Genomic DNA, 23,871 nt, shown 5'->3' on the forward strand with positions numbered 1-23,871 from the left:
TTATTGCTATTCAGCACACGGCTGGTTATACCTGCGGGGGGCACATTTTCTTATTAGGCCTGATTTCCCTAGGAAATCCAGCCCTTTGCTGAACAGTCTAGGCAGGGGGGCCCAACTCTGCTATTAAAGCCTACTGCTAGTATTAGAAAATTTCGGGAAATCCCATGCTTTTTGCCCCCCTGTCACCCCAATTTTGCTAGTATCAGCCTAGGCTGGCAGCAATAGGGCTGGTTAAGCGTTTTTTTCTTTGGATGGGGGGGGGGGGCATTCTTAAAAAAAATGTATTTATTGGCCTGACAAGCTAATGAGTTTGATGTGCTTAAAATGTATCATATGCTTGTAACACAAGGTAATATATTTTGACATATGTGACACATAATACTAAGTAAATTGTGGGATGCTATTCACTCGTACTCTGTACGTCCAACTCTACATGTGGCACAAAAACTGGATTTTATATAAGTTGGTTATCTGTATGTAGGATTGCTGTCAATTTTATCTTTTTTTAAGCTGATATATATATATATATATATATATATATATATATATATATATATATATACATATATATTTGTCTATAGTTTGGGGTTTTCTTTATCTTTATGTTATAACGTTCCTGTTTTAGTTATTGTCTATAGTAATCCATAAAAGGGCATTTCAGATAGCTGTTTTCTACAGTTTCATTCTCTTTAGTCACCAGAATAATATTTGCTACTTTGTGCTTTACATATATTTTTTACTCCTTCCAGTTCCTATTGTAATAACAATGACAGTAGAAAACAACATGCATGAATAACTGAATATGCATTTTCCAGGTGACCTTATTATAGAAAAACAGGAAGACAGTTGGTTTAGTTTGCTTTAATAAAATTGGTGTTTTCCTTATCTGTCTCCTTTGGGATTTGGGGAATTGCATCATTTTATTACAGGAAACTTTAGGAAATTGTCTGCATGATGGTATGCTATTGTTTTCCCTGTGCTTCACAACTTTATTTCCACTATTCTTTTCCTGTCAACAAGTTTTAATTTTAAGGAAGTGGTTAAACTTTTGTATGAGTTCAAAAGTAATTCTTCCTGCAGCATTCTCAGAATTAGAGATGTTTGTAAAACAACAAGTGTGCATTGTGTTACAAGTATAGATTTATACTATGGTAGTTCTAGATAAAACATTGGTGTAATTTTCAAGGGTAGAAGTAAATATAACAGAAAAATGATGAACTTTATGGGCAACTGAGTATTACTTTGATACCTCTACTAATGGTATAAACGGATCATTTAAACTGACAATAGCTAGGTAAAGCAATGATGTAACAAAAGGCAGCATAATAACTTGAGTGTAAATACTGTGCCAGTAAATAGACTGCAGTCTCTCAAATCTGTCACATAGTCTTGCTTGGTATAATATTCCAAAAGCTGCGTGTATGAATCAAAAAAAGTTCAAGCAGTAAACAAACGAACAACTGTGTATCAAGTTCAAGAATTTCAAAGTATCCTCATATAGAAGTGGATGGTAGGTTATTGGACAGAATGGCAGCAGCAGCTATTTATATAGCGCCACTTATTCCGCAGTGCTGTACAGAGAACTCATTCACATCATTCCCTGCCCCATAGGGGCTTACAGACTAATTTCTTAACATACATAGAGAATTTTTTAGCAGCCAAAAAACCTATTAGTATATTTTTGGAGTATGGGAGGAAACCCACGCAAACACAAGAAGAACATAAAAATTCCACACAGAAAAGGCCATGGTCATGAATCAAACTCATGACCCCAGCACTGTGAGGTAGAAGTGCTAACCACTAAACCACCATGCTATGCTGTTTCATCACTGTATCTTCCATTTCTTCGATCATTTCTGAATGCCACCTGCCTATTTTTTGAATGCCCCCAATACACTTTGTCTTTTTTGGGGGTTTCTTGGGGACTGCTTCAGGAACAGTTAGACAGGCAGATGTCAAGGTTGGTTGCCTAGGTAGAACACTATCAAACAATATACTCCTGTTTCAGAGATGGGTCATAATTTAAAGTTAGTTTACTAACAGGATGATGAAATTACATGAGCTATGGCATTAATTATATGGATCCATATAATGGTGAGTGACATTTGCAAAACATTTTCCGCAAAATATCATACCGCATATGGATATTGAATAGTGAATTTTGTATATTTCTCCAGTGGAATTTTGCCTTAAGTGTTTTGCGTGGAATTATCTATCACTATCGTTTATATTACACCCCACTTCTCCCTTATTTGTTATGTTCTGCATTATTATGTAACACATTCAGCTTGGTGAAAGGCAGAACACACTATAAAAGGCTCAGTCACACTAATTGCTGCTATAAGAAGACAGCAGATTTAGAGATGGAGAAACAGAGAGAAAATGAGAGGGATGAGGTGAATAAAAAGGTGTGAAAATAAGAGCTAAAAAGAGTGAAAAGGAGAGGGGGAAAGAGGGAACAGGCAGAGAAAGAATGAACAAGAGAAAAGGAGTTTAAAAAGAAATCCCTTTTTAATCCAACATGGAATAGGGGATGCTTTGTAGATTGTTTCGGGAAATTGGTACAGAAGGATTTTGAATCTATACCTTTCAAACATAAACATAATCTTACTAAAAAGGAAAGAGTTGCCTTGAAAAGATTGAAAAGTAATTCATCATTAGTCATCAAACCTGCGGATATGGGAGAGGGTATTGTTTTGATGGATAGAGATAAGTATATAGCTGCAGTCCATAGACAATTAGAAGACAAAGATACGTATACTATTATAAAAAGTGATCCACTTGAGGGTATGACTCATAAACTATCAGAGCTCTTAAATAAATATAAAGAGAGTGGATTTATTGAGGAACATGTGATGGAATACTTTTTGATTAAATGTAGTACTACCCCTGTCTTTACCATACTACCCAAAATCCACAAGGATTCACATAATCCACCAGGGCGCCCTATTGTGGCTGGGACCAAATCCCTCACATCAAATTTGTCCCAATGGGTAGACCACCAACTTCAACCAATAGTAGTTAAAACTAGATCGTATCTTAAGAATACTAGTGACGTCCTTAGAAGATTACGGAATATTAAGTGGGGAAAAGGGTGGTTTCTTGTTACCGCAGATGTTAAGTCTCTCTACACCTGTATCTCCCACAAATATGGTTTGGAAGCCATTAAGCATTATTTAGACGGCGAGAATATAGAAAGCCCTATGAAGGAATTCATTTCGGAGAGTATTAAATTTATTCTTTAAAATAATTATTTTTATTTTGAGGGGCGTTATTTCTTGCAACGTATGGGCACGGCCATGGGCACCAGGTTCGCCCCAAGTTATGGCAACTTATTCCTTGCCCATTGGGAGGATGAGTATATGTGGGGAGGTGGAGGACTTGGGGCGAGCCTGGTGGCATGGATGAGGTATATAGACGACGTGTATTTTATTTGGAAATGGGGAGTATTCAGATCTACAAACCTTTTGTGAGTATCTTAACAACAATGAGATCATTGTTGTATTCACATATGAGATTAGTGATAACTCAGTCAACTTTCTGGTTCTTAATATATATATATCCAAGATGGAAATCTGTATTAAAACATATAAGAAACCTACCGATTCCAACTTGTATATCTTATCCTTAAAAATAAATTGTTCTGACCCCAAAGTGTTATGCAATCAAACTCAAGATATGAAGAATCTTTTTATTCATAAGGGATATAAATCTTTGAAGCTTGATAAGAATATAGAATATGTTACCACTATAGATCGGGATTGTATTTTGGAACCGAATACAAAGAATGATAAACATGAGAGACAAACTGTGAAGTTTATTACTCAATTTAATTCACAATATAGAGACATTAAACAGTGTAAATATTGGGATATCTTGAAAAGGGATCCAACGCTCTCAAATGTCATTTCTAAAAAGCCTAAATTTACTTACAGACGGGCTCCTAACCTCAGAGACAATTTAGTTAGTAGTGCTTTAAGCGAAAATAGGAGAACAGGAGTAACCTCTAAAGGTTTTTTTGGGTGTGGCTTATGTGCAGCCTGTAAGACCACATTTGTTAACCAGAAGAATAAGATCCTCAGTTTCGAAGTGAATGGCAAAATGTATTCTATCAATATGTTCCTTAGTTGTAATAGTGTTAATGTTATCTATCTCCTTGAATGTAAATGCAGATGTCACTCACCGGACTGTGAGTGCTACTTCTAAAGTAGCTAGGAACCGTGTCCGTCCATTATTATGAGGTACTGCGCATGTGCAGTCCCATTTAACCTTCAGTTCTGTTCCTTTAACTTAATTGGCTGATCAGGCAACACTCCCTAAATTAAGCACCTGTGGTTAATACCACGTGGCCTGATCTTGGAGTCTCATGGAGTCTCATTCCTCATGAGTCTCTGAAGGTGTTCCAGTGCCTCCTCGTGTGTTCAGCTAATGCTGATTCCTGTTTGCCATTTGTGGTTTCCAGACCACTTCTATTCCTCGTGTTCCTAGTGACTTCAGCAGCTGATTCCTATCCGCTGTCTCCGTGTATCTACAGCTACAGATTACTGCAAACTCTCCTGTGTTTCTTCGTGACTCCAGCAGCTGATTCCTATCCGCTGCCTCCGTGTATCTACAGCTACAGATTACTGCAAACTCTCCTGTGTTTCATCGTGACTCCAGCAGCTGATTCCTATCCGCTGCCTCCGTGTATCTACAGCTACAGATTACTGCAAACTCTCCTGTGTTTCTTTGTGACTCCAGCAGCTGATTCCTATCCGCTGCCTCCGTGTATCTACAGTTACAGATTACTGCAAACTCTCCTGTGTTACATCGCTACTGTTCCAGCTGATTCCTGTTCGCTACTTCAGCGTGTGTACAGAGTCTGCTCGTCTCAGCGCTCCAGTCTGCATTCTACCTGCCGTCAGCTGACCCGTTGCCTACTGCTTCTACAGTCTGTCCATTTGTGTCAACTCGCCTGTTGCTTTGAGTCTACGCTCCTCGGCTTCCAGCTTTGCTACATCGCTTCAACTCTCCCGTGGTCTCCTGCTGTTCTATTCAATATACTACTGCTTCCTGAGTATTTGTCATCTTTGCTGTCCTACCTACAGTGCGCTGCACCTACCTGCCGCTTCCATTCTGCAAGGACTTCGCATCTCGTCTGTTCCCGGCCGCTCAGGTATCCCTGCAGCTATCCCTAACAGCCTGCTCATCTGAACCACGGTATGCATACTTCTCATTGACTGTGCTGGTGTATTGCATATCCATCTGGACTGAGTTGTTCTCCTCCGGAGTTTCCATCCTCTGAGACTATTTCTATTATTGACTGTGTTTCCTTTTGCTGTACTATTTGAGTGACTTTGTTTATCTGTGCAGTGCTGTTCATTCATTATTATCATTGTGTGCAGTTCAACGTGGGATCAAGTTCAGTGTACCCGTGTAGACTCTGCATAGCATTTATCTCCTCGTGTCCTTCCTCACATATATATTCAGTGGTACAACTTGCTGGAGGCAGACCACTGATTCCTGTTTCCCTGTGTCACCAGTTGCATATATCCTCTCACATAAGCAGTGGTACAACTTGCTACTCGCAGACCACTGACTTCCCCGTGACCTTCACCTGGATTCCATTCCTTCACTACAGACAGCGGTACAACTTGCTATACGCAGACCGCTGACTTCCACCTCCTTATTACTCCTGGACATTCTTCTCACTATAGCAGTGGTACAACTTGCCATGCGCAGACCACTGACTACCCTCACGTGCCTTGTCCATCCAGATCCTCGTGTTCAGTTACCCATTGTTTACCAGTGCTGCTAGTCATAGACTTTCTGAGCATTCTCTAACCATCTGCTGTTTCCAGTTCCATTATCACCCGGCCATCAGAGTATCATATACCAACTCTACTGCTCTGATAAGACCATCAGCGGGTGATACTGGGTAAAGCCTCCTAGTGCCCGTGACAGCAGACTTTTTTTATGTTGGCCGCACTTCCCGTCCTCTGAAAATCAGATTAACTGAATACCTTTGAAATATCAGGAAGGGTTTTGAAAACCACTCGGTGTCTGCCCATTTAAAAAAAAAAAAAATTATTAAAAATTTCATAAATGTTCAGTTGCAGGCTTAAAAAACTTTTCGGCTATTGAAAAAATTGACAATAAATGGAAACGAAAAGATTCCTCTATTAGCCTAGCTAAGTGTGAAATGCAATGGATCCATCGTTTAAACACTCTATCCTCTAAAGCATGGTTGTCCAACCCACGGCCCGTGGGCCGCATGCGGCCCAGCACGCCTGTAAATGTGGCCCAGAAGGAGTTTTGGTTGTGGCAAGGGGGCAGCACTGTTAATGGAAAAAAAAATCCTGCAAAAAAAAAAAGAAAAGAAAATACTTACCTTGCGGTCACGCGGTCACGTCAACTGGTACTCCAGCTCCCTCCCTTGTCTCTCTCCCTCCGTGCAGTGCTCGCAGTGAATGTCGGGCGTCACGCCCAATATCCATTGCGGAGCGCAGCACAGAGGAGTCACCCGCGCGAGAAGAACAATCAGCAGCACAGAATTGGAGAAAAGAAGAGAAGAGGACAGGAGAACAAGTCGATTAAAAGGTAAGTTAAGGGGGATTTTTTTAAATTATTTCAGTGAATAAAAGTCACCTGGTCCTGGAGCATCATGGACCTTATCTCCCTGCTACATACTTCTACTTGTAATACTAATGGGGCATTATATATTATTCTCTTTGGCCCATTATAAGTTGTTATCCCTTAATTAACATAGTGGTGTAATTAGCAAAACAGGTCACAATTTGGGGTCACAGTGATGTACATGTCAGGTACCGCAGGCCTGGTCAGGGCACCCTGATATACAATGACTGGCTTAAATGCACTTTATTGATATTGCATCGAAACAATACAAAAAGTGATTATAGTATAATAACTAGAGAGGATTTTTTGAACAGGGCGATTGATAGGTAAATATAGGAGGATTTGAAAAAAAGTGATATATATATATATATATATATATATATATATATATATATATATATATATATATATAAACACACACAAGTTAACCCGTGCATGATACTCATGCATTCTAGTCAAATCAAGCTACTTAAGGTGTTAAAAAGGTTCTTGTCCTGCATTTGGGCCTCAACCACCAACCACTCCCCACTGTCACCCCCGGCAACCACCAACCACTCCCAACTGTCACTTCTCCTTCAAGAAATATATATATATTTTTTTAAAATCTTTATAAACACTTTTAACAATTAACAAATTAAATTAACAAATTAAAAACATCTTAGTATACCAAATTTTAGCCCTTTCTGAATTTTTTTTCCACACACACTAAGAATTTAGTAGGTCAGTGTATAACTCTGCCCAGCAGGTGTCGCTGCAACTTGGTTTTATTTTTTCCACACACACACACAGACAGACTAACACACGCCACTAGACATTTATATTATAGATATCTCACTTTTTTTCTCATATATATGTGTTACCTATGTTTTCTATGTTTTTTTTGGATGATCAGCTATCGTTATTGTTAGTGTATCTTATGTGCGGCCCAAACCAACTCGTCGTCTTCCAATGTGGCCCAGGGAAGCTAAAAGGTTGGACACCCCTGCCCTAAAGGGTTAAACTTAGATTTCGCATTAAAATGCTTTTTAACTAATGATTAAAGGTTCTGTTTTATCTGGTTTACGTATAAAACCTGCCACAACGACTTTATTTATATATGGTTATTTTATAGAAGGAGTTAGTGTCTCTTTAAGACACTTTGGTCTTAATTAATGTCAGTGTATATAAATGTTTGGATTTCAACCCACTACTATCTAGAGAAAGGCTCAGAGTGAGCCGAAACGCGTTGATGGTAATAGTGGGAACTTTTATATTACATTTGGACTGTTTCCTGTGTACTGTTTGCTGCATGTTGATCCGTTCAGCTTGACCCGGGAAGAGCTTGATGTATTATATGCGTATTGCAACTGTTAATAAGGTACGAGTCCACCCTGCATTTTAATAACGTAAAGCTTTGTTATCTGAAGATAAGACACTATGTGTTCTCTTCTTTTTTAAATTCTCTTACACATGATCGGATCCATGGACCCATGAGAGGGAGCCGATTACCATAAGTGGGAGTGGCTATTTCCCGAGACACCTGAGTATTGGAGGTAGAGAGAACGATGTCACCGCAAGGCATCCTGGGCACTGATTTGGAGTTTTGCGAGAAACGTTATACGGAGAAGTTTCTCTACTTACCCAGTTATCGAAATAGCGGTGATTCACCTCATACTCTACTGCCGGATGATTGACTAATCATTTGAGGATATCATATTATATGATAAGCACTATTTTACATTTATTGCCCTACATCGATTGAGGACTATATTGTTTATTGGTTATATGTGGTTCACACTGCCTATGCTTTATGCTTTCTACTGCCGGATCCTTAAATAACCATTAGAGGAGATTATATTCATAAGTACTATTCTACATTTATTGTCTTATATCGATTGAGGACTATATTGCTTATGGGTTTCATGTGGTTCACACTGCCTATGCTTTTTGCCCATGGCTTTTTTGTATATCCATTTTGCTGATTGACATACCTTGATCTCTATGTATATAGTTGCGCTTGTCAGTTCCTCATGATTGTCTGTTGTTATATTGTATGCTTGGGGCTTATTAGGTGTTTTTGCCCAGAGGTAGCTACAAGCAGCTCTGAAGTGGAGTGCCACATACTAATTCTTTTGCTTATTCTAAGAGAAAAGGAGTTATAATAAGAGAAAAAAAATGAGAGATAACATCAGGGATAAATGGAGAGAGGAAAGTGAAAAAGAAAGAAAAAATGAGTGAAAAGTAAAGAGAAAAAGAGAGAGTGATAAAGTGAATACTAGGGACAGAGAATGTCTTAAACAAACAAAATGCAAAAGAAAAAACAACAAAAAATTCCTGGCAGGAAGCTTAGATTGAGAAGGGACATTGGCATCCGTAGAGCTGTATTCAGCAGATGTGCAGAGGGTATAGCCAGTGGTGGGATTCAAGTAAATTAACAACCGTTTCTCTGCCCTAATGACCGTTTTAAGTATACAAAAATGTGTTTTGCCCCTGAAAACACTCTGCCACGCTACTTTTGCCCCTCAAAACACTCTGTCACACTGCTTTTGCCCCTCAAAACACTCTGCCACACTGCTTTTGCCCCTTTCACACTCTACCATGCAGCCTTCCTTTGCGCCCTCAAAACACTGTCATGTTGCCTTCCTTTGCCCCTCAAAACACTGTCATACTGCCTTCCTTTGCCCCTTTCACAGTCTGCCATGCTGCCTTCCTTTGCTCCACCTTGCTCCGTTCCTTCACTTACCTTTTCTATCGGCTTCTTTCTTCTCTTTTTTTCCCTTCTTGTTTTCTGTCTTCTTACTTGTCACAGACCCCTCTCTGCACCGCTCCCCACTGAATGTTGGGCGTGACGTGACAACGTCACATCTGACATTTAGTGAAGACAGAGCAGGGAGGAGGAGATGTCGACACGGCGGAGAGGTGATGGTTTTTTGAAAATTTTTTTCAAGGAGCCTGCTCCCCCACCAACTCAATGAGTGGACTCAGCCTGTAGTCACCAGTTCGCCGAACCGAACCTAATATTAGGTATCGGTTCTGGCGAACCGGTGAGAACCGGATGAATCCCACCACTGGGTATAGCGTTCATGACAATTCCACCAATTGTTGTAACTGGTGGCTTGATCAGCACAGCAGCCTATTGTCTTCCAGTTACTGCCATTAGGTGTGTGATGCTCTGGCATTATGTGCTTTGGATCAGCTCTTTACCTTACATCCCACATAATCACCTTCACAAAAGTATAAAACACTTAAACATTTCTGAAGACAGTGGGAAATTATATGGTGTGCTGAGGAGTGTGATCACCACAGGGACAGGATTGTTTAGAAGATTTACTGATTTCCACCTCATTTCAACTGCTGGACACAGTGAGTTAAACTGTATTTGCTGTCAACAGTCTTTGCTGTTGCCATCTCTGTTTTGATTATCTCCTTTGGTGATCTCTGGTGGCAGCAGCTGGTACCGAAAATGAAGAACAACTGTCCTGGCTCTGTTTCCATCAGTGACCATGGTACTAAAGAAAATACACCAGGTACACAGTTATTCCAAGCTGGAGGATTATCACAAGAGTGCCAATACAGCAGGAAAGTAAAAGAATATCTAGAACCAGAAGAAGAAAAAAGTTCAGCTAAGGTAAATATTGAAGGACAATTATGGTTAACAGCACTGGACTGTTTTAAGATTTTTACAGAAACTGATTCATGTTTCATGTCTCCAACTTTAATTGTCTCCTCATTCAAACTATGCCCCACCAATGGGAGCTGCATAGAAAGGCCAGTAGCCAATGACTGCTTTATTATTGGAGGCTGATCCTGATGCTGCTTTACAATAGTTACACACACTACAAGCAGCTATAATTGTTTTTCTGCTACTTATGTAGGTGTTACCCACACCTCTTAGATTGTAAGCACATTTGGGCAGCGTAACCTTAACCTTCTATTTCATGCCATTGTATGTAAGTTTTTTGTGCCATGGTCCCCTCAATGTTAGCACTTTATGTATAAAAGATAATAATAATTAATGAGCAGGATCCAATAATAATGAAAAGGGAGCAGAATCCAAACACTCTTTGTGGTGGCCCACCCTACTACATTACTGCAGTTGGTGTCACAGGTAAATTTCAAGAATCTCCATCCAATTGAGATTCACTTTGGATATAAACAGACTCTGACATCTTTATTTAAATTGTTTGTCTTCTTCCCACCTAATCCCGTTGGGTCTGATGATACTAATATGCCATTGGTATAAGGATTGCAATTTGGCACATAACAGCACAGGATTTTTTTCATTTTGGAATTGTGGTGTTATAAACATCATTATATTGTTGTGTTGGATGTTACACAATTGCTTAATTCCTTTAAAATCATCTATAAATATATCCTTATTGTGCAAGCTTCTGTAAATACCCCATAACCATTTGTTCTAACTAGTTTCAAAATCCTGCCATTTTCTGTTATATCTCTTTTACTCTATCTGGCATAGTCCATTATTAGTCAACCTATACCTCTATATTGTGTTATATTCTCAGTGGTGCACGCAGCTCTCTAGGGTTTTTTTTTTCCCGGGGGTGGAGGGGAAACCCCCTGAAAAATCCTCCATGCGCCCCGGAATCTTGTAATTTTAGTTTATTTTAAAATATGCATAAAAGACAAATAGATGCTGCAGTACATTTCCAATAAATATTTTTGATCATTTAAGTCGAAGCCTAAAGATGGACAACATTAGGAATGTGAAAGATAAGTAAGAATTATTTTAAGAATTTAAAACTGTGAAAAGTGACAGTTAACCTGCATAACCATTGCTGATGTTTAAAGCCAGAAGTATTTATTTGCAAACACAACGCAACAATTGAAGGCAATTTCTTTGGTGACAATCAGAACCACATTTTAGACTGGTGGTTATTTTCACCAGACAGATTGCTTAAGCCCAATGATTCCTATTTATTTCTTATGACCTTGATGCCTACAGCTTAGTCTTCATTCGTTGCACACAAGACTGAAATTGCAATAAGCTTGAAAGGCAAAAACTAGTGGCATAAGTCCTCCGTGTTTTTGTATTGCTTAGGATGTCAGCAGTCTGATATGTACTGATGGATTTATGTTGGTCATGAAGCCACACGAGTATGCTGAAAGTGCTATTCAATCTAGTCGGGACCTCTATTTTCAAGTTGTACAATGACAACTTATTCCTAACCTTAGGTGTATGTAACATATTCTGATTTGTGTAGGATTGATTAAAGTAAGAGCAGATTTTGTGTGAAAGCAGCAAAATGCTTTGCACATGAGAACCCCTGTATGCTGAGAAAACAGGGGTATTGTCTGTCATCCTTTGGGATAACAAGTGGGGATAAAATTTGCAACTAACCTGATTCATTATCATCAAAAATAAAGCTTTACAGTTTTTTTATTTGACATTTTATGCATATGCAGTTTGTGTTAATTTACGGTGAGAATTCCCCAATGAATATAAATTTATTTCAGTGTAAAAAATGCCAAAGAGGAGCATATTTGTTATAATTATGATACATAAAACTCTTATAACATGATAATATTAACCCTTTATAATGAAAGTATTGACATATTGACACTTCATTACTATGAGTAGGTATATAAAACAGCATTACTGATGCAATTTTACTACTGATAAATTCAAAATTTGTATTTTCTATTAATTAAAGTAAAAATAGAAAATATTAGGCTACACAGTTCCAGTGATACTTGAGAATCCTTCTTTTTTTTCCTTCCTTTTTAAAAGCTTGTATAGTTAGGTTCCAGAATATAACTTATAGTTACAACTTTTTCTCTGCTGATCTCATCTCAGTCTCCCTATCACTTTCCCGAACTTTCAAGATGTCAATATAACTTGACCTGAGTTAGCATCACAAGCAGAACTATAACGGTCAATTTTAAGGCTAACTGGTTCATATCATTGTCATCATCACTAGTTGCAGGCTCAAGCTGTTATGACCCTGCACTAGGAGAAAAAAGAAACTTTCAGTCTTTATAATCAGTGTGTTTTTCTTCTGCTGTCAGTTTCATTTTTTCTAAATCACTGAGCATACTCTGTCTGTACGGATCACTGTCCAGCTGCCTGTGATCATCCGTTAATGTTACCTGTTAAATAAGGCTTTTTTTTATTGCAAATAAGGGTATTGCTAGAGCACTCTAGGTATAGGGGGTTAGCCCAACACTAAGACTCATTGGCTTCTCTTATCTTGAGGGGCTGGCAAAGCGACGAGGGTTCTGCCTATTTCCCGTTTGGGTTCCCTACTGGGACTGGATCCAGTAAATCAGAAGATAAGGAATAGGGACAAGTTCACCTGGATGATTATAGCTCTCGCAGTGTTTACATATATAAACATTTTCTCACATAGGTAAAATTAGCACACATGTTATTTAAGAACATTGGGGAAGTATATTTCATGATTCACAACAAGAGCGGATCCTAAGCAGACCTAATTTTTACTTACTTGGTGCCCATCACTTAATGCACTCAATAAGACGTCCACTGAACTGATCATGAAACAATTCTATCTAATTTTTAATCAGTTTTATTCAACTGAAACTGCAGAAAACAGCAAATATTAAGATCTGTTTTTACTATTATTCTACAAAATTTATAAGGGGAGATGCAACTGGGCGCAATGCGCCACCGGACATCACTGCAATGTCCAATTGCCTATATTGCTGGCCATTATGGTAAGAAATCTTTGCAATGTGTCTCTGTGGTCTGTTCTGGAGAAACATTGTTCTGAATTGAATCTCCCCCACAGAGCATTAACATTTATTAATTTTTAAATCTTTTTATTTTTGTCAACATGTAGGGTAGTGTTACAGAAAAGAAAAAGGAGACATTTATCATTTACAGTAACAGCCTAACATGGCATAATTAAAAGTGCATAGCGTTAAACCTGATCAACAAAGTCCAAAGTCCAAAGCAGCAAGAAGGCCCACTTTGTGAAGTATGTGCACCCTGACTGCTTACTAATGCTATGGAACGAGTTACTAGAAAGAGTCTAGGAGTGGAGCCCTAAAGTACCACATGTTGTTGGGTTTTCCTGTATAGGAAGGAAGAGAGAGGTAAGGGGGAGGGAAAAGGTGAGGGAAGGGAACAGGTGTGGGTGGGGACAGAGGTAAGACTAAATCCCAAGGGAAAGAAGGGAGGAGAAGAAAGAAAGGTAGAAACTCCAGAAAAGAAGAGAAAGAGCGACAGGTAGACGGTGTTGCTGGCATAACCACCACCCAACACTTCAGAGAGGGAATAAGAGAATGAGAGGACCCCTGGGGGGAAGGATGTACCATGGTGGGGCCCCGGATCAGAAGGGGGTGAAAGCTCAGATAAAGGAGCGTGGAGTTTGACTTACTGGGTTCCAGGCAGCGGAGACTAGCGGAAGGTGTACCAAGGTTCCCACACAAAATTGGAAACTTTGTCCCTTAATAACCACATGATATATTCTATTGAACCTATATACCATACCCGTGAAAAAACTGCTTGTAGGTTTGGGAGGCAAGAGGACTTTCAATCCTTGGCAATCTGAAAACGTGCTGCACACAGAAATGCTATATCAACTTGTCGCTATGTTTGGAGAGAAATTTCCCTGGGGAGCAAAGCAGCATGACCAGTGGTCAGGGTTTATTTCACTGACTAGAATCTAGAACAGGAGATCAGACACTCGGAACCATAGGGTGGAAATGAGGGGGCATTACCATATAAAAGAAAGACTTCATGCCCCCACAAGTCCTTGTGGGCACCATGTACCACCTTGTGTAAACTTTGCAATCATTTTTCTTAATTGAAGTATTAATGGATGCCTTGGAAATCCTAAGTCTGAGCCGTGAACATCTCTCCTGGTCCAAAGTCCTCTGGGTGTCAAATTCCCACGAGGCCTTGAATGACTACGGGGACTCATCCTCACATTACAGAATAGAGTGATACATGAGAGGTATCAGTCCTGATAATCCCACTTGGTACATACACTGCCTCTCAGTTACCATGGGTCTTCATAATTTGGCCATTTAAAATGGAGCCTGAATGAATCCCTGTATTTGTAAGTAAGAGAATAGCAGAGATGGGGGAAGGCCCTCTTTCTCACTCAGGTCTGAAAATGCCTATGGTGCGAATTCACCCGAAATGTGAGTAAACTTGATACCCGCCCTTGCCAGGGTAATGCGTATGAGGTAGAATTTTCTGGCAGGAACGATGGGTGGTGCCAAAGCGGTGTGAAGGGGGAATGAAATGTTGTGAGTTCCTTTGATTTGATTAGTCTATCCCATATATCCAGCATGAACTTCAAAGTAGGGTAAGGGTAGAGCACGGCTAGGAAGCCAGGGGAGAAATTTCAAGGTATGAGCAGGTGTAAGTACAATTTCCAGGTCCACCCACCGTTTAGTCCCAGGGGCTGATTGTCAGGAGATAATGGGCCTGATTCATTAAGGAAAGTTAAGCAAAAGTAAGCAAGTAAGGCAAACCATGTTGCATTGGAGGGGGAGGTGAATTTAAAATGTGGGGACAGATTTATAGTTGGGGTAGGGCATGTCCTAGATCAACTTTAAATTTCAGTATACAAATAAGCTGTGAAGTATTTACAATATGTGCTACATGAAAAAACAGCCAGTATTTTCCTTATGTGCAAAATAATAAACTAATTTGCACCCCTTGCATTGCAACATGGTTTTGTTCAGAAAACTTACTCAATTATTTGCTTAACTTTCCTTAATGAATCAGGCCCAATGTGACTGAGGTTGATGGCCTGGTAGTAGCGTTCGAATATTGGGAGTTTGTAGCCCCTGGATGAAGTGGGTTCGGCAAGACAAGAGCATTTGATCCTCGGCTTCTTGCCTTGCTGGATAAAAATATTGTTTGCAGAGTAGCTAAGAACGTCCCCAAGACCGTGATGAGTAGAGTCTGAAACATGCATAAGATGCTGAGCAGGATCTTTATCTTAATCACGTTGATTCTGACAAACCAAGAGATATAGAGCAATTCGCATTTGAGAAGATAACGTTTAATAGAATCGAGGATTGAAGTGTAGTTTGCTTGGAATAGGTATTTGCAATCTTTGCTGACATGTAACCCCAAAGACTTAGGTCGCCATTGGAAAGGAAACTTGGACTCAAGGGTGCCGCTAAAGGGTCCAGAGACTTGGAGAGCTAGGACTTCGTATTTGAAATGATTGATTTTATTATCTGATACCGAGCCATATCCCGTCAATTTTCTGAGCAAATTATTCAGTGAGATTAAAGGGTTGGAGAGTGTTAACAGCACATCAAATGCAAATAATGACAGTTTGAAGTGGCAAGGCCCGATTAGGATCCTGGATATATTTAGTTGAATAGTGACAGCATGGGCTTTATGCATAGAGCGTATAGTAGGGGCGAGGGACACCCCTGTCTTGTACCGTTGCGCAAATTGAAGGTGGAAGATGTCGTTGGTTAGCACCATTGAGGATGAGCGGTGATACAATACCTGAAAAGCAGTGAAGAAATCTCCCCTGAGGACGTAGTGTCTGAGTGTGTGCAGCATAAGGCCATGAGAGCCTATCGAAAGCTTTTTCGGCGTCCAACGCCAGAATAACCGAGGGGGATTTATTTTTGTTGAAGTGTGTGATGATATCTACAGTTTGTCTTGTGTTGTCTAAGGATTGTCTGCTTGGGACAAAGCCTACTTAGACGGAATAAATTAAGGATCTCATGTATACATTTAGGCGGGTCACTAGTATCTTGGGGAATAATTTCCCATCCGCGTTGAGTAATGGTATGGGGTAATATTTAGCACAATAGGTCAGATCTTTGTTCTGTTTGGGTATAACTACTATGGTGGAACAAGTGGTCTTGACATGCAACTTTCCTCCATGCAATATATTGTTTTATACGTGAGCCAGCTGGGGCATCAGTTCTTTGGAGAAAACCTTATAATAGGACATCATGAATCGTTCTGAATTTACCCCTTTTTGTAGGCATTGGGATAGTGATCAAAAGTTAGACTGTTTATGAAGAGCTCCAAGATTGTAGAGTTGGAAAGACATATTGTGAAATGCCTCAGAGCATTTCTTTTTTCTATGGGAAGCAAATTTGATGATGTCCCCCCGGATCTGTGCTTTATGAGCCTCTCAGATTGTGGGCATGGGGACCTCTGGATTCGAGCTAAGATCAAAGTAATTAGTCATGGCAACTGAAATGCTCTCCTTGAAGTTATGCAGTTTGAGAATGGTGTTGTTTAATCTCCAAGAGCTCCTCCCCTGTGGTTCTAGAGGTTGACCGCCTCATTGGGAGTCCGTAGCCCCTGGACGAAGCAGTTTTAGCAAAACAAGAACATTTGATCCACCTGCCAGATAAATTTGCAGCAGATTGTTTGCAGAGTAGCCAAGAACGTCCCAGAGACTGCGATGGGCAGTGTCTGAAACAGATATAAGATGCGGGACAGGACATTGATCTTAATCATGCTGACTCTGCCAAATCACAGAATATAGAGCCGGTTCCATTTGAGAAGATCTGATTAATAGAATCGAAGATTGGAGTGTAGCTCGAATGGAATAGGTATTTGTATTCTTTGCTGATATTAAACCCCAGGTATCGCAGGGACTTAGGGCGCCATTGAAAAGGAAACTTGGACTCAAGGGTGGTGTTAGGAGGGCCAGAGGCTTGAAGAGTCAAGGCTCGGATTTTGAATATTTGATTTTAGAATCTAATACTGAGTCATATTCTGCCAACTCTTTGAGCAAATTAGGCAGTGAGATTAAAGGGTTAAGAAACATATTGATTCATGAGTAGGATTTGTGCGTGTAAGAATAGAATGTGTAATCCCTAGGGTAGAGGGCTCGCCATATGTCAAAAAGACAGACCTTGGTCACTTGCTCTTGCAAAGTTTTCATGGGGGACAATGGTGAAAGGAAGGGCCTGGTGGCTGACATATCCAATTCTGGTGACATAATGGTATTAAAGTCACCCCCGAGGAGGAGTAGGCCCTTGTGTATGTGATGCAATGCAAAGAATTTTTTTGGAAAGTAACCCATCTGATCTGTGTTGTGTGTGTAGAAGTTTGCTAGGGTGAAGTTCAGGTGCCCAATTTTGCCTGTTAGCATGAGAAAACAGCCTGCAGGATTCTGACTGGATGAAAAGCATAAAATTATGAATTATAATTATATAATTTTTTTAGTAGAGTGAGAGGCATAGTGCACCGAGGGACATCAGTCAAAAAGGGATGCCCACCGAATTGAGGAGTGATTCCTGTAAAAAAAAAATGACATCTTCTTAAAGTTTGTGAACGGTATGAAATAACATGGAGCATTTTTGAGGGGTGTTCAGACCCTTTACATTAAGGATAAGAAATGTAATCAGCATGTTGAGTACTAGGGGAGTGGTCGCAGTTAAAGAAAAAAAAGGGGATGGGAATCAGTGGGATGCTGCGGAGGTGTTCTCCAGCTAGAAAGAGAAGAGAAAGTAGAAATGAGTAAGAAGAAAAGAAAAGAACTAAGAGGGGGAAAAGGAAGGTGGAGTCAGTGGGGACAGGGAGGTGAAAGGGCGAAAAGGGTTAGGGTGTAGACACAAACCTCAAAAGTCGAGGGGTGTTCTACAGGAATGTGTCAAAAGCTCAGGTTAATCCTAAACTAGGTGGATCTCACCTATATAATGTACTGTATCAAGGCACCGGGTGTAGGAGTGCAATGTAATGGGAGCTGTAAATAAGAAGTGCCAAGGAACCGTAAACCCCAAATGCCAGTCCGGTTCGATAGCTCCCGAAGTGCGAGGGTAAGTGGCCTGGGGGCAAAGGGTAAAAGGTCCCCTGCTCATATAAAGAAAGGAAAGAGCATACATTTGAAACAATCAACAGACCTACATATATACAAATTTATGCTAAAACTAAACAACAAACAGCGTATCAACAAAACATTATTGAACCCAAATTGTAAAGAATGAGATTGCTGCAGGAACCTCTCCAGAAATAGGTGAGGGTGAAGTTCACAGAGGTTCCATCAGCGTGGAGCTGTGGGACACATAATGGGTGTCTCAACCAAACAAAAACAACAAAAAAACCCTCTTGGGGTTAAAGGCGCACACTGGAGAGGAACGGAAGGAAATACTAAAATGGTCAATGATAATATGCTGCAAAACCCGCGGTTGATTGCAAAACAACCACCATCAAAATACAGAAAGAAAAAAGTAGATGGGCTGCGCTGCGGAGAAACGAATTAATATGAATATATAAAACAAAAAATGACAAAGGTTTCTGCCAAGGAAAGAGAAAAGAATAAATTCTCTAATACAAATCACAGTTCAAATTTATTTAAATATAAAAAATAAAGGATATAAAACCAATTGCATCATATATACATATCGCCCTTATATTGAGAGAATCAAATTGGAGTACACAGACGTTCAGTACTGCAGTAACTACAAAACATATAAGTATGTACGGCCACGGTAATTGATAAATCTCAAAAAAGATACAACATAACAAAAAAAGTGTCATGTTAGCGTCAGCAACATACCAAAATCACGGAGCTAAGACTTAGGGGCACATTTATCATCACTCGCAAAATATGAAAAATAGTTTTCAATCCTTATCGCATTGATAAGGATTGAACTATTTCTCATATTAATTAAAAAAGCAACACAGGAACAGCAGTTCCGAAAAACTGCTGTTCCTGTGAAGTAGAAATCATACTTACCACAGCTGCTTCATTCCCGAAGCAGTATGTGGTCAACGGGGGTCCTGTTCTTACTCCAGTGCGTATGCGCCGAGTGAAACCCTTGGGCATGAGCACAAACATCTCTGTTCTCTATCGTCAATTATAGTTTGCAGAGAGAGAGTGTGAGTGACAGGGAGGGATCATGTGATCCCTCCACACATGCGCTGTCCAGCTCTGCTCGTCGGAGCAGAGCTGACAGCACTGTAACTTTTCATTAATGATAATGTACGCCAGCTTTTTCGGAACTTGTTAGATTGCAAGAGGGAGCAGTCACCATACTATTGAATGGTGACTACTCCCCAAAACGAAGCAGAATGCAAAGCAGCAGATATCCACGATATCTGCTGCGATGCATCTTTAATAAATATGCGGGGGACACATCGGGGCATGGATTCTATGTTAAGTGCACGTTAGTGCACCATCACAATTTGTTAAATATACCCCAGAATCTTTAAACAGTTGTCAGGATATATACCACACGTAATAGCTGTGTTCCTTTTCCAATAGTAAAGAGCCCCATATAATTTGATTCCAAATAGAGAGTTAGCAATTAGGATATAATTCACACACACTCTGACCGATATCCTTAATCAGTGGGGTGAGATCCCGTTAGCTCAATCCCAAATAGCAGTCTGACAATCAAAAATTCGCACCGCTTACCAGTGCATAATTCGCCCTCCGGAAGGATTTGATACAACACCTAACCAACTCCAGTATTCAGCCTGACTCGAGATGACTTTTCTTCACATAGTTCACCGGTCTTAAGCGTGATGATGCGCAACTGTAAATAAGTGTCGCTAGTTGCAAGGCAAGTGTAGATCACGTTCCGGTCTTTAGATCTCGAGTGATGACAGACGAATGACCAGAGAAAGGATGAATGGCAGGCACAGCTGACGTGTTTCATGCCAATAACCGGCACTTTTTCAAAGCTTTTGTGGGGTCTGTGGAGATCCTTTAAATAGGAAGCCAATCAAGCAGGTGTGGTAATTAATTTCAGCTTCATAGTTTAGAACCTAAGCCTTGGTACTATACCCTTATACCGATAACCCTGAAGAAGAGACTCTGTATATACATATATGGTAATAAGCACATATAAATAAAAAATAAAAAATAATCAATTTCTCATAGTCCATTCTTTTAGTATACCAAAGTGACTAGCAATTGCTGATGAATAAAGAATGGAATGAGTTAAATGTCTCCAACAGATAAAAAATTCTATAAGGATAAAAATAAGCCTAAAATAGGACACAAAACATATAACCATTAATAACAATAGTAAGAGACATACATTACAGCCACTTAAATAGGTTAGATTGTATAGAATCAGGGTCCATAAATCATTCTCCCTAAATTGGCAAATATAACATCAGTAATATTAAAAATTAAATAAAAAAAAAATAATAATAAATAAAAATAATGAAAATAAAAATAAAGATAAAAAGAAAAAGAAATATAAAAATACTACCCATCTAAAGATCTACATATACACTAATTTGGGTAGAAAGGAGTATTGAATTGGGGAATTCGACTCAAAAACGTGTAGTAGCCACCCCATTCACAATCCATGGCTAGAAACCATAATACCACTATTCTCATATATTATTAATAGCTATATATTTTTCCCGAAGGAGCTAGCGGGTAACACATCAATTCAAACAATGATGGTCTAGAGCTTCATTTAAGCCCGTAGGAAGTAGGGTTGACAGTTTAAAGATCCATGCAGATTCACATAGGCATAGTTTGGCAAAGCGATCACCACCTCTTCCAGTATTAACCACTTGTTCAACCCCTACTACCATAAGGCTACTAGGATCACCCTCGTGAAATCCAGCAAAATGTCTTGAGACACCATGGGTTCGCAATTTATTCAAGATATTTCGTCTATGTTCTCTGAGTCTCGTTTTCAAAGATCTGGTAGTCCTGCCCACATACTGAAGTTTGCAGCCACATTCCAACACATACATCCAGGTTGTGAAGGGTTGAGGTGGGGGGGGAGTGCTGGTTCGTGAGCGATGCACACGCACGTTGTGTCAACTGATGTGCCTCATCTTCCTGATCCTCTGAAAGTCACCTGTTGTCCAAATACCTGGCAGGGATTGTGGCCCCAGAACGGAGGTTGGGAGCATGGCAGGCGGTGTGAGAAGCGCCACCGAGTGTCTGCTAGGGCAAGATGGCGATTCACTCTTCCCAGCTGCTTGGAACTGGCGCCGTCCAGGTTCCTGGGAGACAAAAGCCACCTAGCTTACCCTGCAGAAGGAGACCACCCTCTGCTGTCGTCTGTACACTAGCAGTAGTAGGAGTCCACAGGGCTTATTTCAGCTCTTATTGGGGGAGGGATCAGATGTCCTTCAATCTGCACCCTACTAAGGTCCCCTGGATGTTTTGTGTCACGGGAGGAACAAATTCCTCTGAAGGGGATCAAGGTGCAGCAAGGCAGAACTGTTTATTCTCTCAGGTCGGTCAGAGCTCGTGGAAAACCCAACCAGCCATTTTAGCTGCCAGGCCATGCCGAGCACTAATATTTTATGTAGAATAATACAATTTTCAGAGTTATGTAGACAACACATACTATACATACTATTAATACATACTGAGACAAACCGATACAAAAGATTACAAAAGGCTCTGCATGTTAGAACTTATTCTCTGAAAAGCTGAGTTTTCATTAACCACTTAAATTGTGATAGTCTAACTGAGGAGGGAGAGAGGTGCTTGACTAGAGAAGTCTTGTAGATGTGCGAAGAGAAAAGAGAGATGTGAGCAATAGGTCTTAGGACGAGCATAACGGGTGGATGGGTGTGTACTTTATATGAGGTTGGCTTTATGGGTAAAGAGTGATACTTAAAATTGTAAAGTATAGAAATAGTAGGTCAGCTGAGCTTGTGCTGTTATTGAGCTGAATAATCAAGCATATCCAACAGATTTGCTATGCATACACTAAAAAAGTTATTAATGTTAAAGCAGTAAAGTTTACAAGTTCAAAAGACAAAGAGAAAATAGGGCTTGGAGAAACATTATTGGGCGTAATTAAAAAAACAGAGTACCCATAAAGGGGCTCATGTAGAGATAAACATTGTTTTTATTTTGCATAAAACATAAATTTCTTTCTTGTACATACATACAAAGAAAAGTATGTATAGGCCGCATGCAGCTTTTGACACATCTTACACTCACTACTCCTTACGGCTGGAGAGGCCACAGGGAGGGAGGGACAGGCAAGCACAGGCCAAGCACAATAGAGACATGATCACATAATTGCGACTGAAGTAGACCTGGATGCAGTAGCAAATACACCTGTCAGGAGGAGTATTTCTTGCTGGAGGACTTTTGCAACAAGGTGCGATGATGATGATGATGATGATGATGATGAGCACTAGAAATACGCTTCTGATTGGCTGAATTTGGATTGACCTTTCTAGCCAGCATTTCTTACATTGTTGGTATAGTTGTTATATTATATGAAATCGCGGCTGTCTATTCGCATTGCTTAAGTAATAAGAAAGACGTTTCCCATTTGATTTTTAGAAGCTAAAAACAACATATGTTTGAATTTAATTGAATTTAGTTTGTATTTCTGTTTGCATTTGATATGGTAAATGTGACTACTGTATTAATTAATAACTATTAAGACACTAGTCTCTAATGTGTATATGACATTTCATTACATCATTATATTGTGTACAAATAGGGTGATGCAACTTTCGCATTTACTGCTAATGCAGTCAAGCTACACTTCTACACTTCTCTACAGAATCGTGGGGTGCAATTATACACACTTTGCAATCATAAAGTAAACCTAGCGCAAATGCTGGAGATGCGTCTCAACACTTTTTCACGTGTGCATATTTCCCTGTGTACTGTCAGGGTGCAAATGCATCTAATTCTACATGCGCCCAAAAATGCTTACCTTATAATATGAGGTACCCCAAATATATGCTTGGATAAACCAATCACGCTTGTATATAATAAAGATTCTGCTGATTAATAATAAAACACAGATAGTAGGACATTTTGGAGTCTCATTTTTTCTCATTGTGTTTTGCTTGACTCTGGTGTTTCCAGAAATATTGCAGCCCTGAGGCGTTGTCTCAATCTTAATACATTATTAGCGATTAAACAAGCATTGCCTAGATAATGGTTTGATGTTACCATGTGGGGAACTTTTAAATGCGAATAAACATCCAAAATGTTGCTATGCTCCATGAGAAACCACCTTCTTTGGTTTTATCCCAGGTTTTACAGGGACAGGGATAAAAACATTTTTTAATGGCTGTATTTAATTCTGTATCTGTGCTGGAAAATGTTTTGATAATTGACAGTTATTGTAAACTATTAATTGTAAATCTCTTTTTCTATATTTATAACTAATTTCTTTATTTTTAACCCCAAAAAGTTTTATAGTAGAATATTTGAAATGGTACTAAACATATACTTTGATGAATTATGATGAATAAACTATAAATTAATCATTTACTATAAATCTTCATTATTTTCTCTGCAGTATATTTTGTAAATCTATAACTATTGTGTGGTGTAATGCTATCTTTCTAAAATAATAGTAAATAACAAAAGAATTCCTGCAAACACACAAACA

The sequence above is a fragment of the Mixophyes fleayi genome, chromosome 4 (genome assembly GCF_038048845.1).
Source record: "Mixophyes fleayi isolate aMixFle1 chromosome 4, aMixFle1.hap1, whole genome shotgun sequence".
Classification (NCBI taxonomy): Eukaryota; Metazoa; Chordata; class Amphibia; order Anura; family Limnodynastidae; genus Mixophyes; species Mixophyes fleayi.